The sequence below is a fragment of the Scyliorhinus torazame genome, chromosome 7 (assembly GCF_047496885.1).
Source record: "Scyliorhinus torazame isolate Kashiwa2021f chromosome 7, sScyTor2.1, whole genome shotgun sequence".
Taxonomy (NCBI): Eukaryota; Metazoa; Chordata; class Chondrichthyes; order Carcharhiniformes; family Scyliorhinidae; genus Scyliorhinus; species Scyliorhinus torazame.
Window position 1 is genome coordinate 255,139,405 of NC_092713.1, and position 15,890 is coordinate 255,155,294.

At 50.9% G+C, this 15,890-nt stretch overlaps 1 non-coding gene across 1 annotated transcript; it reads right to left on the reverse strand.

Annotated features, from left to right (window-relative positions):
- Positions 1 to 3,264: 3,264 nt before the first annotated feature.
- LOC140427555 (U2 spliceosomal RNA) lies at positions 3,265 to 3,462 on the reverse strand. Its single transcript, XR_011948562.1, has one exon. It is a non-coding gene; the product is annotated as a U2 spliceosomal RNA (small nuclear RNA).
- Between the last annotated feature and the right edge of the window lie 12,428 nt (positions 3,463 to 15,890).

Below are 15,890 nucleotides of genomic sequence, written 5' to 3' on the forward strand. Positions count from 1 at the left end.
ACCTGGGACTGGGAGAATACAAAGAACTTTCATCCTATATCTTATCACCACATACCAATTGTAATGCACTTCAAAGTAAATTATTGCATGTGAAAAGTAGAGATATTTCTGAGAATCCTGATAAATCATCTAAATGCAATTTGTTTCTTTAATTCCATTTTATCTAGTTAAAAGTGTAAGCTGTTTTCAAAGTAGAATTTTTTGTAGTATCAGCCATGGTTCCATTGGGAGAATTCATGTGGTGGTTCCTTTGGTGAGGACCACAACTTGCATCTCATCGTGAAGTAGCTGGAGGGTGGTGACAAATGTCTGAAGGCAGCTAAATTTGAGGAGGATACTCTATTAGTCTTTGCAGTTGACATGTCAAAGGCTTTTGTGAGGTCAAAAAAAAAATGTAAGGGCAGCACGGTGGCGCAGTAGGTTAGCCCTGCAGTCTCAGCAACAAAGTCCCAGGTTCGATCCTGGCTCTGGGTCACTGTCCGTGTGGAGTTTGCGCATTCTCCCCGTGTTTGCGTGGGTTTCGCCCCCACAACCCAAAAGATGCGCAGGCTAGGTGGATTGGCCACACTAAATTGCCCCTTAATTGGAAAAAATGAATTGGGTACTCTAAATTAAAAAAAAAACATGTGTAGAGGTTGGTGCTGTTTCTTACACTTTTCCTGAATTTGTCACATAGTGAAGATTATGTTTGCAGTGCCTCTCATGACTCTGTAAGGTGTTCCTCTGCCACTGGGAGGCAGTTGAGGGGGTTCCTTGCAATGATCTTCCCTGTGGCAGACAGCTGGGTGACTCTTCAGTAGTTGCCACCGGACAACTGGTGGAATTTATATTCAATTAGTATAATGCACATTTCTGTCCCAAAGTGGTTATAACATTCACCCAGCAGTCAAAACCGGGTAGAAACAATTTATCACAAAATGTTAGCATGCAGGTACAGCAAATGATTATGGCAAATGGAATTTTGTTGATTATTGCCAGGGGAATGGAATATAAAAGTAGCTAAGTTTTACTGGAGTTGTACAAGGCCTTGGTGAGACCATATCTGAAGTACTGTGTACAGTCTCCTTATTTGAAAAATATAATTGCGTTAGAAGCAGTTCAAAGAAGGTTCACTCAACTCAATCCTGAGATGAAGGGCTTATCCTATGTGAAAAGCTGACCAGGTTGGGCCTATACCATTGGAATTTAAAAGAATAAGAGGCGCTCTTATTGAAACAGAAATCCCTGAGGGGACTTAATCTTTATGTATGGATATCAAGTCAAGTAATGCAAACCACATCGTCATGTAAATCAGGAGAAAATCTCCTAAAATTCAAGAGATTTAGTATAAAAACTATGTGCATTCTTTTCTCAAACATAAACCAATAAAGTTTGACAGTTGTTTGTAAACCTCATGAATAGTTTATTTAATCCCCAACAGGTCATATGAAGCTACACCCAGTCTCGCAGTTTACCAATGGTAATAAAAACAGACCCAGAGTTTGGTTCTCAAAGATCCTTGATCTCCAACAACCCTCACTCCATTTAATTTCTGCTTCCATTACAAATTAAGGCTGATTAACATTCTCATTAGGAAGGAAATCGAGTTATGTGCTTTTAAATTTGTTAGTTCTGCCGTTTTGATCATTGGAGTGTGAACTCTGTGTATTGGGTCCCTAGATTAACATTTCTAAAACTGTCTCGCTTATCCTCTTAGCTGATTTGTACACTCATTTTCATGGACTTGTGATTCTACCAGCGGGATATAGTAGGAGATTTTACTTTAAAAAATATAAATTTAGAGTACCCAATTATTTTTTTTCCAATTAAGGGCAATTTAGCGTGGCCAATCCACCTACCCTTCACATCTTTTTGGGTTGTGGGGGTGAGACCCACAGGCATAAGGAGAATCTGCAAACTCCATATACACAGTTACCCGGGGCTGGGATCGAACCCGGGTCCTCAGCGCGATAGGCAGTAGTGTTAACCACTGTGCCACCCTGGAGATTTTATAGTGTAAACATTGGAAGCTGAGGGCCAAATATCTCAAGAACTGCAAGAGCATCAAATATAAAAGCTCATATAATTGTACTAGGCCTCCAGTGCTACTGGATTTCCAGATAATGGGTCACTTAAATAAAACGTCATCAATGGTGCTCCATCCTAGCAATATGAACCAGCCTAGTGACAGAAAGCCATATAAGTAGATAGAAATAACATTGATATGACCATGCTTCAGCAATTAATCCCCTGGATGCTAAAATAATTATTTCCCTTGTATTCAGTTACTTTCTGGTCAGAAAAATCATATTTGGTACTTTGTTATTTTAAATTATAGAAATTAAGTGAATTTCACCATAAAAATTGATCATAAGTCAATCTATATTCTATTTCTTTACTTAATGTGAATGCAATAAGTGCTTTCATATTATGCTTGTGTCCCTTGTGATAAAGTCATGAGAGTTGGGAGGCCTGAGTGTTAGAAGCGGTCCCGCTGTAATGCCCTACAAAGTTGAATAGGTCATCACTGCTCATCATCAAGATTAACTTACAAAGAATGCTTTGGAGTGCTGATAGTGCCCAGAAAACTACATCATAGAAAGAATTAGTGTCTTTGTGGTGAGACAATATAGTGTGTGTTGGCTTGGTTCAGTTGACAACATTCTCATGTCTCATAAAATCTCAACAGTGCAGAAAACCAATTGGCCCATTGAGTCTGTACCGACTCTCTGAAAGAGCACTCCACTCCCCCATTCACCCCTATTTCCATATTGTAACTTACACATCTCTGGACACTTAAGAGGACATGGCCCTATTAGCATGGCCAATCCACCTTACCCACACATCTTTGGACTGTGGGAGGAAACTGGAGCACCCGGAGAAAACCCACGCAGACACGGGAAGAACGTACAAACTCCACACGTAGTCACCCAATGCCGGAATTGAATCTGGGCCCCCGCCACTGTGAAGCAGCAGTGCTAACCATTGTGCTGTTATGTCATCCGTTACTAAATCAGTAAGTTGTGGGTTTAAGTCTCACTATGTACTTAAAATTTAGGCCAACCTTGTAGTGTAATATTGAGGGTATATTACATTGCCAAACATGAAGCATTAGATCAAGTACTCATCTGCCTCTGAATTACTTCATTGGCTGTGAAGTGCTTTGGCAGATCTTGAGGTCAGGAAAGATGCTGAATGAACACAAGTCTATTTGTTTGTTATTGAAGCTTTTATTATTGCAGCGTTCAGGGTTTGTATGCATAATTAAGCACACACATTTTTTTTTTAAATTGCTTTTTCTGAGATACAAAGCCAGGGCTCAGAGTGTGGTCAGGGGCGAACCCCTAATCCAGCTCCTTGCCTGCTCCAAAAACCAATTCAAATTCAAATTGAATCCAACTCATGGTCCCCACAAGAGAGACATACCAAATCTGAGCCAAAAGGCTACTACACTTGATCTTAGCCAAAAGGCCGAGAAGCGATAATTAAACACACATAAGTGATTGAATGGCCTAACAGATAAAGGCATCACCAGTAGAATCAAATTCATACAGATCACTAAAGTAAAAGACGATGGAAATCTGAAATAAAAACAGAAAATGCTGTTCATGCTGATTCTTCAGAAGGGTCATATAGACTGGAAATATTAATTCTGTTTCTCTCTCCACAGATGCTGCTCGGACCTGCTGAGTTTCCCCAGCATTTTCTATTTTTAGTCCATGCAGATCACGTCTCACTCTCGATTTATGCCCTAGCATGTGCTGAATTAGATTATCCCAGTTGGGGTATTACATTTAACTTCAGTGTCCCTGGGGTAATATCGGCAGAAATTAGCTGAGCTTCTTGTCCCATTTTTCTGTCCAATGACACTTGCTGTAAAGTGTTTGTGTGAATGTCATATGAAAAACTGGAAAGCAGCCGGCAGAACAAATAGACCGAGGGGGTGGAATGCAAGAATGAGGAAAAAGAACTAAGGCTGCAAATTTATATTCTACTGCCTCTGTATATCTCCCTGTGTGAATCCTACCAAGATGTCAGTTTACTTGAGTTTAGGATTGATTCAGAGCATAGAATTTGTTACAATTGCCAGTTGGAGGTTAAAAATGCACAAATGTTAGATCTAATCCAATCTTTTATTGTGAGTATAAACAAGGCTGCAGCTTGTGCAGACCGACAATGATAGTGGGAATCTGTAGTTAGGCTCCCTGTGGTGTGAATCATGACATACAAATGAACTGGGACTAACAGTGAGCAGAGAGCAGCAGTGGGAAGGGTCATATTTAAACTCCCTGCAGTGGAGTTCCTGGTGGAAATGGGCCGATCACCAGGACTTATTGCAAGCTAGATGGTGGTATGATTTAGACTAAAGATCCCTGCAGTGTAAACCATGGAAGGATTGGGCTCTGAGACACAAACATAACATATAGATGAGTGATGATACTTGTTTTCCAGTAAAATAAATCGACTCATTTATCTAAGTCTGCAGTGTAACTCAGTACATCAATTTATTTTTGTCAGGAAAATCAGCTAAAGTAATAAATTGTGATTGTATATTGAAACCCTGTAAAAGCAGAACACAATACAAAGACCTTATTCTATTTTAAAACTACCAAACCATGATTCCATGATTTAACCTGATGGGACATTTTTGATTTGTTCTGGTATGTAGGGATGACTGGTACGACTAAACGTATTGTCCAGCCCTTGTTACCCTAAGATGGTAATGGGCATTTTCATTGAACCAATGCAATCCAATAACGCCAGATAGGATAGTGGAAGACTTTGTTTCCATTTTTTAGTGAACAGCGATGATTTTGACTCCTGATCACTATCCCGAAAACAAGAACGCATGGATGTGAGACTGGTCCCTACAGACAAACAGCTTACCTACAACCACTGCCTACACTCACCCAAAGAAAGATGGCTTCAGTGTTGTCATTACTTGTTGGAAATATACATCAGTATATTTAATCTCTTCCAGCAGAGGCAAGATCATTTATTTTACGATTAATTACCCCTGTTAAATTTTATGTTAAAATAAATTATGCCAGCTTATTGTAGTCATTATTTTATTTCACTTGTTACATTTATAAATATCAATAACATTTTAAAAGTCCTACCGATTTTCTTGAATGTTGGAAAACAGGAAATACTAGCTATCCCGGTAGAATCCGAAGAAGATAGGAGATTCCATATCTCAATTTTATTTTTACTTTATCTTTTTTGAATCTTATTTATCATACTGATGATAGCTTTACAAGTGCAACAATTTACTGGATATCAAAATGCTTGGGGAAATATTAGCAAGATTTGCGTTGCTGTCCCGACATTGTAAGAAGTGTGATAAACAATCAGTTACATGAATAGGAAACCCAAAAGGTTTAATTTCCTTAGCTTTTGTTGTCTTTATTGAATTTGGCCGACAGTTCCATTCAGCAGGTCAGCATGGTGCCCGTTTACTAAGGACATTTGCAAAACAAAGACAGTCACGGTCAAAAGTCAGTTGTTCCATCAAAACTCACCACATCATATTGTGGAAACTTTCTAAAAGACTGGATTCTGAAGCACATAGTGAGAACAAACAGCTGTAATAACAAGCAAACATGCTATGTATAGAGGAAGAAGTCACTATACCAAGCATGTTTACAATATGTTTTTAGGTAGGTTTAGGTTAACTGAATGGTTTTCTGGGTCCCAGCACTTAACATTATTGCAGAGCCCAGACGCTTTCCAGACATAGGGCACATGCCCTAATGTAGGGTCCGGCGAGTGGTCCCTATTTGGTGCCATACAAAATCCACCGAATTGAGGTCCATTTCAGTGCAATAGGAACTTAACTCCAAATCCTTTTTTTAAACTAAATTTAGAGTACCCAATTCTTTTTTTTTTCCAATTAAGGGACAATTTAGCGTGGCCAATTCATCTACCCTGCACATCATTTTGGGTTTTGGGGGTGAGACTCACGCAGGCACGGGGAGAATGTAAACTCAACATGGACAGTGACCCGGAGCCTGGATCAAACCCGGGCCCTCAGAGCTGTGAAGCAGCAAGTGCTAACCACTGCACTACCATTCTGCCACTTGAATTCCGTATTCTACATGGGAAAATATTCCCCTACTTTGAAGGCCATGCTACTCTCGTGCACTGGGTTCATTAGAGGCTGAGATATTCTAAATGCAACATAAGTCAAGCACTGGTAGACCTGCAATCTTAAAAAGAACTTTACCACTTCAGAGGTGCTCCATACTGAGGTTTGTCAGATTTGTGAGAATTACTTTTTATGACTACTGGTTTTCACTTGTATATAATTAGCATGTTTTTCTTTGCTGTTTTCTGTAGTTCACTGTTCTCTGGGTACACATCTCCAACAACAGTGCTCTTGCTCCCACCATTTGATTCTACAGCTGCAAGAACAAACCTCAGTCAATGCATAAACTGGATTGAAAGGAAAAGGAATTCTTGCAGGGGGTGGCGGAGAGCAGCTGTGTTGATTCCTCAGACATCTGGTGCCCACTGAGAAGTGGCCCAGCAGTTATTCGCTTGTTGGAAGACACATGCTTTTTCCATCTACGATTCAGCAGGGTGCAGTCAAGTTGACTGACTATTGGACCACAAGCTTTGGAGGAAATCCTTACTCATTGTCCAAATCACCAAAGTATTGAACTTTTATGCCACCTGGTAATTTAAAAAAATGTATTATTTCGTAGGATGTGGGCATCACGGGCTAGGTCACATCACTGCAATCTTGTTAGCCAGGACAACACATGGTCACTTTCCCCAAAGGAGACACCAACTTGAGAACATGCAGCATCCCTACAAGTAACTGGATCAAAAATACACAATTTAATTGATGACACTTATCTAAGCGTTAAACATTATTCATATCATGCAGGAACTGCAAAAGATTCATGATATGCTTCAGAATTTAAAAAATCTTTTTTTCTTCACAGGAAGAATTTTTATATTGAGTTATGTATAAATGTTGTGTTTTAAAGCAAAGTGAATTCTCAATAGTTTACGAAAAAGCCACATGGCTGAACCTACCGATAACATATATTACAACTAAACAGGTGGGTTTGTGGAGTGCCACAACTGATGCAAATATAAAAATCAATTGTACAATTCCAATCATTAGTTAAAATAACGCCCAATCATTTTGAAAACATCAGACATGTTCTCTTTAAACCCACACGTGGGGAAATAAGTGGAAGCAGGTTTCATTGGCAGGCCAACTGGTGAATCACTGACCAGAGGAAGTTCTCATCAGTCTGCCACCTGGCTCAGGCAGCTATGTTTTAAACAAAAGATGGTGAGTTGTAGGGCTAGAGTCTAAGGCTGAAAATCAAAATGCAGGAATTGGTCTCTACACAAGATACAGCCAAAAAGGGGTGTGCGGTAAATTATTATTTTCCAGTTTTCAAAGACAGTAGTGAAACAGAAGTTGCTTTCATTGGTACTCTGTACATTCACTTCTTATCTGTAAAATAAAGCAGCTTAATAATTAATATATCACCTACACGCAGCAAGTATTTCAGCCCACCTTTGGAAAATTGGAGAAATGAATGGAAGGACTTGTGTGAATGAAATAATATCCAGTTCAGATCACAAGCATTATACCCCAGTGATGGTTATTGCTCAGCATGGACATATCCATGGATGTAAGATGCTGAGATAGCTTATGAGAATTAACATCATTGTATCCAAGTGAATGGCTAAGAGAACAAGCACAACAATAACTTGCATTAATAATTCCATTTGATAAATATCTAGGTAATCTCACATTACAACTCAAAAATGTAGTTGGTAAGGCGGCACAGTGGTTAGCACTGCTGCCTACAGTGCTGAGGACACGGGTTCGATCCCGGCCCTGGGTCACTGTCTGTGTGGAGTTTGCACATTCTCCCCGTGTCTGCGTGGGTTTCACCCCCACAACCCAAAGATGTGCAGGTTAGGTGGATTGGCCACGCTAAATTGCCCCTTAATTGGATAAAAATAATTGGATACTCTAAATTTGTTTTTTTTTTTTTAAAAATGCAGTTGGTAGACCAGCGGAAGGTATAATGCTTTCACCTTGTGATACGTCGACATGGCATAGCTATTCAAAAGAAGCTGACAGAATGGTAGCTGTTGGGTGACAAGGGCTACGTCTTGCTGTGTAGGCTATTAACATCTATCCAGAACCCCATACTCTGCGATAAGGCGCTTCTCTTTTTTATAATATATAATTTAATTGAATCCAATCTGTGAGCACCTCCTTTGGATACACAAGGACCAGGGTCTTTGACAACCGCGGTATTCGTGCTGACACCAAGATCCTTGTGTGCAAGGCAGTCGTCCTCTCAACTCTTCTAAATGACTCAGAAACCTGGACTACGACAGACGCCACCAAGGTACTGAAGAGGTACCATCAATGCTATCTGAGATGGATTCTCCGCATCAGCTGGGAGAATAGGTGTACTAACATTAGTGTCCTTGAAGGAGCCAAGGGAACCAGCATCGAGATCATGGTCATCTCGACCAACTCCGCTGGACTGGCCATGTGCTTAGGATGTCAGAGTAAGGAATACCAGCGATCTAGAGTCCAAAGACCAATCCCACTACCGAAAACTCCTGCCAAGTGTGCAGTCGAAAATGCAGCTCTAGGATTGGGCTCATCAAGGACCCACTGAACCCATGATCATAACAGAGCTTTTTAGTTGGACAATCATACTCATTCGTGAGTGATCATTGAAAAAGATTTGAATTCTAATAAAGCAGGAAATTCGTATTTTAAAGTCATGTTTCCAATGTCTCAACAAATCACATAGGATTATGCTCTACGGTCCTCAGACTTCACTGTGTGAAGTTTGCACATTCTCCTCGTGTCTGCGTGGGTGTTGCCCCCATTACCCAAAAGATGTGCAGGTTAGGTGGATTGGCCACACTAAATTGCCCCTTAATTGGGGGGAAAAAATAACCCTAAATTTGAAAAATTAAAAGCAAATTTAGAGGGCCTTATCCTGAAGTAAGTTCTATTAGCACCAGCTCTCTGCTAATGTTTAGATGCAGTCTTTTCCTTTGAACAGAGACTAACAAGACATTTAAGAACAAGGAATGCCCTAACCAGCAGACTGTGATTCATCTCATATGAAAGGCAGAACTGGACATATAGAAGCAATTCCTTCTTGGAGTCATGTATTGAGTTGGTGAGAAAACATGCTAGGTTCTGTCAGTGAAAGGAACTAGTAAGTATGACTTCATGGGCGAAATTCTCCGTTATCGGCGGAAACTCCGCCGATCGGCGCAAAAAACGGCGCAAATCCCACTTGCGTCACGTCATAAAAATGGGCCGATAGTCTGCGGCCCGAAATGGGCTAGCAGCGACGTAACGGGATCCGCGCTTGCGCAGTGGTTCACGCCGTGCAGCGTCATACGCGCTGCACGGCGTGACGGCTCATAAGGCCGCGCAGCTCCCCCCCACCCGACCGGAACAGCCGACCGCAACACCCGACTTGATGGCTGGCCGTCGCTCAGCCCCGAGGTTCGAGTCACGCGATGTGGAGGCGCTCCTGGATGCGGTGGAGCAGAGGAGGGACGCTCTGTATCCCGGGCACGGCCGCAGAGTTGCCCCACGCCACAGCCGGCGTCTGTGGAGGGAGGTGGCAGAGGCCGTCACCGCTGTGGCCCTAACACCACGGACAGGCACCCAGTGCCACAAGAAGGTGAACGACCTCGTCAGAGCAGGCAGGGTGAGCCTCCCCATATCCCCTCTCCCCCATATCCCCCCTCCCCCATATCCCCCCTCCCCCATATTCCCCATATCCCCCCTCCCCCATATCCCCCTCCCCCATATCCCCCCTCCCCCATATCCCCCCTCCCCCATATTCCCCCTCCCACATATCCCCCCTCCCCCATATCCCCCCTCCCCCATATCCCCCCTCCCCCATATCCCCCCCATATCCCCCTCCCCCATATTCCCCATATCCCCCCCTCCCCCATATCCCCCCTCCCCATATACCCCCTCCCCCATATCCCCCCTCCCCCATATTCCCCATATCCCCCCCTCCCCCATATCCCCCCTCCCCCATATTCCCCATATCCCCCCTCCCCCATATCCCCCCTCCCCCATATCCCCCATATCCCCCTCCCACATATCCCCCCCTCCCCCATATCCCCCATATCCCCCCTCCCCCATATTCCCCCCTCCCCCATATCCCCCCTCCCCATATCCCCCTCCCCATATCCCCCATATTCCCCCTCCCCATATTCCCCATATCCCCCCTCCCCCATATCCCCTCTCCCATATCCCCCCTCCCCCATATTCCCCCCTCCCCCATATCCCCCTCCCCATATCCCCCCTCCCCATATCCCCCATATCCCCCCTCCCCCATATCCCCCTCCCCCATATCCCCCCTCCCCCATATTCCCCATATCCCCCCTCCCCCATATCCCCCCTCCCCCATATCCCCCCTCCCCCATATCCCCCCTCCCCCATATCCCCCCTCCCCCATATCCCCCCTCCCCCATATCCCCCCTCCCCCATATCCCCCCTCCCACATATCCCCCCTCCCCATATCCCCCCTCCCCCATATCCCCCCTCCCCCATATCCCCCATACTCCCCCCCTCCCCCATATCCCCCCACCCCCATATCCCCCCTCCCCCATATCCCCCCTCCCCGATATCCCCCCTCCCCCATATCCCCTATACTCCCCCCTCCCCCATATCCCCCCACCCCCATATCCCCCCTCCCCCATATCCCCCATATCCCCCCTCCCCCATATCCCCCATACCCCCCCTCCCCCATATCCCCCATATCCCCAAGTGAATCCAGCCCTAACCTTAACCTCTGCAATGCACGCGCAACCGATGGCGTGCATTCATATACCTGCCTAACACTGTTGCCTTTTACCCCTGCCACCACCCCCCCCCCCCCACAGGAGAAGCGCGCACACAACACCAGGGAGCATGTGAGGACTGGAGGAGGGCCCGCTGATGAGAGGCCACTGACCGTACACGAGGAAAGGGCCCTGGAACTGGCTGGCGGACCTGAGGACCGGGAGGTTGCTGATGCAGAGGTCGGGGCCCCACGAGCAAGTGAGCCACCAACAGCCCGTCCCCATATCCCCCCTCCCCTATATCCCCCTCTCCCGTATCACCTGATCACTGCCTGATGTCTAACCATGCATGCTTCATTGTGTATCGCAGGACCAAACGTCCAGGCACCCATCCCCGCAGATGCAGACCGCCCGCAGGATGCCCCTCGGAGACCACGGGAGACGGAGAGACCCGCACCCTCCAGCATGCGACGCCCGCAGGATGCCCCTCGGAGACCACGGGAGACGGAGAGACCCGGACCCTCCAGCATGCGACGCCCGCAGGATGCCTCTCGCACACCACGGGAGACGGAGAGACCCGGACCCTCCAGCATGCGACGCCCGCAGGATGCCTCTCGCACACCACGGGAGACGGAGAGACCTGGAGCAACAGGGAGACGACACCCCCGTCACGTGCGGGAGCGACCACCCAGCGATGAGGGGGGCAGCCACAGGCCCCCGTCACATCCGAGCCAGGACACCCCTACCCGGGACACCACTACCCAGGACAGCACTACCCGGGACAGCACTACCCGGGACAGCACTACCCGGGACAGCACTACCCGGGACAGCACTACCCGGGACAGCACTACCCGGGACAGCACTACCCAGGACACCCCTACCCGGGAAGACGAAATACCGGACAGTGACTCAGAGTGGATGGGTGGAGACGAACCCCCACCCCAAAGTGCCATGGACTCAGAGTGGGACGAAGAGCACGACACAACGCCACTGCTGTCACCAACACCCTCCACCATCGCAGAAACACTCACCACGGTTGGGCACTTTAGTGATGAGGCGTCTGGTACACTCACTGGTGCGCACAAACACAGCCGTCCCGGTACAGCAGGTGGAGGTAGGAGCAGCAGAGGGACCGGGCGGTCGGAGGGCAGCCCAGGCCAAGCGAACATCTGCCGCCCAGATGGATCCCGGGTTCCTGCAGTTACCACACCCACACATAGATCCGATGCAACCACCGACACGGAGACGAGCGAATAGGGTGACGGGTGGCTTGCGGCGGCTGCGGTCGCAGGTGGAGGAGTCCACCCGCGTCCAGGAGCTGGGAGTGGTCCCGGTCATGCGTGCCACCCAGGCTGACACCGCACGGGTGGCGTCCGCGGTGGAGGCAATGGGTGCGACGGTGTCAGACATGGGGAACGGTTTGCGAGGCCTGGGGCCTTCCGTGCAGGCGGCGTCTGTGGCCCAGGAAATGGCTGCCCTCTCACAGGAGGCCATGAGCCAGTGCCAGCACCAGATGGCAGAGGCGCTCAATGCCATAGCCCAGTCTCAGCAGGCCATGGCCCAGTCTCAGCAGGCCATGGCCCAGTCTCAGCAGGCCATAGCCCAGTCTCTGCAGGCCATGGCCCAGTCTCTGCAGGCCATGGCCCAGTCTCAGCAGGCCATCGCTGAGGGCATCGGCGCCAGTGGCCATGTGCGAGCTGGCGTCGCACTGTCGCAGACAGGGTTCGACAACCCCCTGGGCTCCATGGCTGCAAACCTGCAGACCCCTGTCGATACCAGCACGGGCCTCCAGGACTGGCAGCGCAAGATGTCGGGGGCGCATCGGATGGCCAGTCCTTTCGCATACCCCACCCATGTAGAGGCCTGGGGGCCATCGGCACCCCGAGGGAGGAGGAGGTGGTGTGGTCCGTCCCGGCTCCCTCTGTAGGGGAGGTCCCGGTACACCGCGACACCTCGGACTCCGCCCCTTCCGTCCCAGGTGCATCGGGTGGGCAACGGGCAGGACAGGCTGGCAGCTCGCCATCCCAGTTGCCCGGGCCGCAGCCTGGCCCATCTAGGCCAGGACGCCCCAGGAAACGGCCGCCAAAGGGATCCAGTGTCAGAGGGCAGGAATCACAGGAGTCCACCTCCAGTTCTGCTGTACCGTCTGGGGAACCACGTAGACGTAGTCAAAGGGCCCGTAAGGCCAAACAATTAGACACTGAGTAAGTTGGCACGGGTGCAGGGCACAGATGAGTTTTAGGCGCTAGGGCACGTGCATGAACTCCTTTGGTTATTAAAGTCAATGTTACACCTACCGAAGCTGCCTTTGTGCTCTGTCCAAAGTGTGCGGGGGTGTCATGTACGTTGAGCGCAAGTGTGTGTGTGAGGGGTGGTCTTACCTCAGCCCCAGGTGAGTCTGCCCCCTTCCCCCTGGGCCGCCATCAACATCCCCCGGGCAGAGGACGGGACCGTGCGCTGCAGTGTCACAGCCGCATGCAGGGATGGTCCGGGTGGATGGTGGTACTGTGGCCATGGGTCAGACATAGTCCAACGATGTAGAGCCAGGAGCTCATCGGAGGCGGGTTGTCATCATTCTCCATGGCCTGCGATAGACACGCGTCCACCCGCAACTGGGTGAGCCCGGCCCGTTGTGCCGCCGGTGGATCGGCAATTGGGGGTGGGGGGGTGGTGTGCATGCGGGTGGGGTGTGTGGGGTTGGGGAGGGGGGTGAGGGTGCTGGGTGGGTGGATGGGTGGGGGGTGTGGGTGGTCGGCTGTTGTCATGGTGTGCGGTCTGTGGCCATACTACCCGATTCCCACGCCCATCTAGTCAGTGAAGCGGGCGTCTATCAGTCTGTCCCGTGCCCGCTGGGCCAGCCGGTAACGGTGGACAGCCACCCGTCTGTGTCTACCCCGTCTGCCCTGACCATTGCCCCCATCCCCCTCATCTGGGGAGGACTGGGCCTCTTCCTGCTGCTCCTCCACTCCGCCCTCCTCTGCCTGCGGCACATCGCCCCTCTGCTGGGCTATGTTGTGCAGGACGCAGCACACCACAATGATGCGGCCGACCCTATCTGACCGATACTGGAGGGCGCCCCCAGAGAGGTCCAGGCACCTGAAACGCATCTTCAGCACGCCAAAGCACCTTTCGATCACTCCCCTTGTCGCTACATGGGCATCATTGTAGCGGTTCTCCGCCTCATTGCGTGGCCTCCGTATAGGCGTCATCAGCCACGATCGCAATGGGTAGCCCCTGTCGCCCAGCAACCAGCCCCTCAGCCGGGGATGGCGTCCCTCGTACATGCCGGGGATGGATGACCGCGACAACACGAATGAGTCGTGTACACTGCCTGGGTGACGGGCGCAGACGTGCAGGATCATCATGCGGTGGTCGCAGACCACCTGTACGTTCATCGAATAGGTCCCCTTCCTATTAGTGAACACGGCCCTGTTATCTGCAGGTGGCCGCACGGCGACGTGCATCCCATCGATCGCGCCCTGGACCATGGGGAACCCGGCAATGGCAGAGAAGCCCACGGCCCGGGCATCTTGGCTGGCCCGGTCCACGGGGAAGCGGATGTAGCGGTGCGCCATGGCATAAAGGGCACCTGTCACTGCCCGGATGCACCGATGCACCGATGTCTGCGATATGCCGGACAGGTCCCCACTCGGTGCCTGGAATGACCCCGTTGCATAAAAGTTCAGGGCCACCGTAACCTTGACGGACACGGGGAGAGGGTGTCCCCCGCCAGTGCCACGCGGTGACAGGTGTGCCAGCAGGTGGCAGATGTGTGCCACGGTTTCCCGGCTCATCCGGAGTCTCCTCCTGCATTCCCGGTCCGTGAGGTCCTGGTATGACTGCCGGGGCCGGTACACACGGGGCGCCCTCGGGTGCCTCCGTTGCCGTGGGGCCGCGACGTCCTCCTCCCCCTCCTCGTCCTGTCGGTCAGGTGTCCCTCCAGCCTGGGCGGCTGCCGCCTGCCCCTCTGCGGCAGCCTGCGCCGCCTCTCTGGCACGCTCCTCCTCCTCCTCCTCCTCATCCAGGGCAACAGAGACATGAGCGGCTGCCACCACGGCGGCCAACATCGCTGGATGGTCTGAAAACATGACGGCCTGGTGGGGGGGAGGGGGAACGACGACATGTCATCATTGCCCATATCCCCTCCTCCCCCCAGCCAGGTGGCATGGACCGCATGGGTCCAACTGTTGGAGGCTGGCACCTGGCCAGGTGGACCAACTCATTTGCCCTCCCATCACCCACCCCGGCACGGCCCCCTCCCCAACCTCCACCCCAGCACGGACCCCCCCCCTAACCTCCACCCCGACACGGACCCCCTCCCCAACCTCCACCCCGGCACGGACCCCCTCCCCAACCTCCACCCCGGCACGGACCCCCTCCCCAACCCAGCACGGACCCCCCCAACCTCCACCCCGGACCCCTCCCCAACCCCCACCCTCCACCCCAGCACGGACCCCCCCAACCTCCACCCCGGCACGGCCCCCTCCCCAACCCCCAACCTCCACCCCAGCACGGACCCCCCCCAACCTCCACCCCGGCACGGACCCCCTCCCCAACCCCCAACCTAGCACGGACCCCCCCCAACCTCCACCCCGGCACGGCCCCCTCCCCAACCTCCACCCCAGCACGGACCCCCCCCAACCTCCACCCCGGCACGGACCCCCCTCCACAACCCCCAACCTCCACCCCAGCACGGACCCCCCCCAACCTCCACCCCGGCACGGACCCCCTCCACAACCCCCAACCTCCACCCCAGCACGGACCCCCCCAACCTCCACCCCAGCACGGACCCCCCCCCAACCTCCACCCCGGCACGGACCCCCCCCCAACCTCCACCCCGGCACGGACCCCCTCCCCAACACCCAACCTCCACCCCAGCACGGACCCCCCCCAACCTCCACCCCGGCACGGACCCCCCCCCAACCTCCACCCCGGCACGGACCCCCTCCCCAACACCCAACCTCCACCCCAGCACGGAACCCCCCCAACCTCCACCCCGGCACGGAGCCCCTCCCCAACCTCCACCCCAGCACGGACCCCCCCCCCAACCTCCACCCCGGCACGGACCCCCTCCCCAACCTCCACACCGGCACGGA